Here is a 2537-nt window from a genome sequence, read left to right as displayed (position 1 = left end):
AATGAAACAATTGCTTACGGCCACACCATTTGTCGTCGCTACCACTGGGAAAATTGCTTATTGGAGATAGAAGAAAAAGGGGCAGCGGTTCTTTGTGTTTGGACAAAAGACATTAAGGGCTGGGACTGCTACAAAATAAGGAGAACTCATTTGGCGACTGCATTTCATCCCTGGTCAGCCGGTTTGGAGCAACAACAACAACCATTTTGCCGGTGGGCCTGCTGCCTCAAACAACGGTCAAGTATTTTATTTTATTTTTTTTTTTTTTTTGTTTTTAGACGTAAACGTAAACTTAGTTAAAAGGGCTTGAGAATTTGAAGCACGATGAGTGGCTAAGTTGAACATGATATCGCTGTAGCAGGAGTGCAATGGGCGGGTGCGTGCGTGCTGGAAAGTAGGGGGAGTAGACGGACTAAGTCCGGACCAACGAACGACGGACCACAGACTTCAAGGACGGACTCACACCGTTTTTTCTTCACGCTCAAATCCTTTTGTTTTTTTTTTGGTTTGCATTTTCCTTTTTGTTTTTGGTCACGCGGCTTAATAGGCTAGGTCCTTTAATTTAATCGCTCTACCGACAGCGGAGCTAGAACCGTGACAATGTCTGTTTATGGCTGTCTTATACTAAAAAAAAGACCTTCCTTGCGCTATGAAATACATTTTATCGGAACTGAGAAGTTTTCTATTTCCTAACTTTATGAAAAGTAAGGAGTCATTGATAAACCTTTCGCGGTAGCACAAGCTATTTGAGCGCAGTAGTCAGGCTTCCAAGACAACTACTTTTACTACAATACCAAATTTACATGCTATGCGTTCGACGCTTTCTCTGAAAACACATTTTACTTTATTGGTTCTTGAAAGAACTTCGACAGGAATAGCCATAAATTTCCTATGTTTTTATATTAAAACATCTGATTATCTATCAAAACTGGGAAGATTGTATCAATATATAACTAGAAATATGAAAGTGTAGCCTAGTATTATTGTTGTTATTATTATATTTTTAGATTAATGAAATAAATTATTGGACTAAAAAAAAAGACATTGAACACTAGAAACACAGGCTATCGACTCTAATTTATAAAAGTGCATTATATATTCAGCCTAGTAGTTTTAATAAAGTAATATATTGTATTGGCATTCTGTTCTGTAGCTGATTGTATAATATCCATAGGATTAGTACCTCTAAACGCAATACTTCTAGCCAATGAAAAGTTAAGGCAGTTATTACATACGGAATAGTAGACTAATATTTCGGCTTTTAGGTCGGCTTTCACTCTCCGAGCGTCTTCAGATCTACCAAGCAATCCGGGAATCGCGCTTATGGGACTACCAAGCTGTAGACACAAGTTTTCGAGTTACCGATAAGCGATATATACGTAATGTAATGTAAGGAGGTCATATGACGACAAAAAATCTTGGATGTTCTAAAAGAAAACATTGTTTACCCGTCTGGAAATTAATGTTTTTTTTATTTCAAGAAATTGAAAAAAAATTAGTAGGCCACACTTTTATATTTCTGATTACATATTGATGCAATCTCCCCGTTATTAGATAAAGTGTGAGTCTATGTAAAAGCGGAATAAGGACATTTTGTAATAAAGTTACGGAGGTTATTATTAATATATATATTTTAAAATTTTTGGGAGAATTTTACGATCTTATTTAAAACCTATGTTAGCAGAACTGAATCGAGAATGCATCCTCCACGTTAATCTTTCCAGCTCATGGTTTGCGAGGTTGAGAACATACGCAAAGGGCACAGGCTACGGCCAAATGGACTTTCATGTAGATTGATTGGCAACATTCTTATCACTATCGTATTTTAGTGACAATATGTTTTTTCTGCATGGTTTTCAATATGTTGGCATCGTTTTTGAAGTCGTATGATATCTTGGCACCGTTATTGAAAAAAAAATTGTTGCTTTCTAGTCAGTTCTGATAGATGTTCACTTTATATGAATTTAGCCGACTGGCTCTTAAAAGGGAAAAGGTGTTGAATACTAGGGACGTACTAGTCGCAAACGTCTTAAGTAGGCCTTTAAGAACGTCTTTATATGTCTTTATATTTCTTTTATACCTGATCATTTTGAGTTGAATCCTTTTCTAATGCCAATATGAAATGAAAGTGCCTTGAAACCTTATTTACACCTTATTATATTACTGACTTAGATGAGAAGGTTGAATTAAGTGGACTGGCCGCAAAGCTGAAACACTATCTCTTGCGTTTTTCTTTATCTGATAGATATATAAAAAAAACCCTTTTACAATTGCCTACAAAGGTTATAAAGAAAATAATACATTAGGCAGTGTAGTCTCTGCGTAGGAAAATAATTATCCTCTCGTAATTAATAAACTTAAAAAATATCTAAAATTTTTCGAAAAATTGAATTCAACTTTTAAAATTTATCAATGAATTTTATTTATTTTTGTATTTACTTAATTTACTTCCGCCGCAGAATAAAACATTAGCCGAATGTAAGCTACAAAATAACTTCATATGTAGTGTAAAGAAGAAACAATAAACAAAAATAAAC

General features: G+C 34.7%; 1 protein-coding gene across 4 annotated transcripts in view; it reads right to left on the bottom strand.

The window, feature by feature from the left end:
• The window catches only part of LOC119638652 (flotillin-1), an 11894-nt gene that overhangs the window by 2614 nt on the left and 6743 nt on the right, over window positions 1–2537 (bottom strand). The gene's annotated exons all lie outside the window — the stretch shown is intronic.

This window comes from Glossina fuscipes, unplaced genomic scaffold, assembly GCF_014805625.2.
Source record: "Glossina fuscipes isolate IAEA_lab_2018 unplaced genomic scaffold, Yale_Gfus_2 106, whole genome shotgun sequence".
NCBI classification, from domain to species: Eukaryota; Metazoa; Arthropoda; class Insecta; order Diptera; family Glossinidae; genus Glossina; species Glossina fuscipes.
The sequence above is the reverse complement of the archived record's forward strand: the minus strand, read 5'-3'. Positions and strand labels throughout refer to the sequence as shown.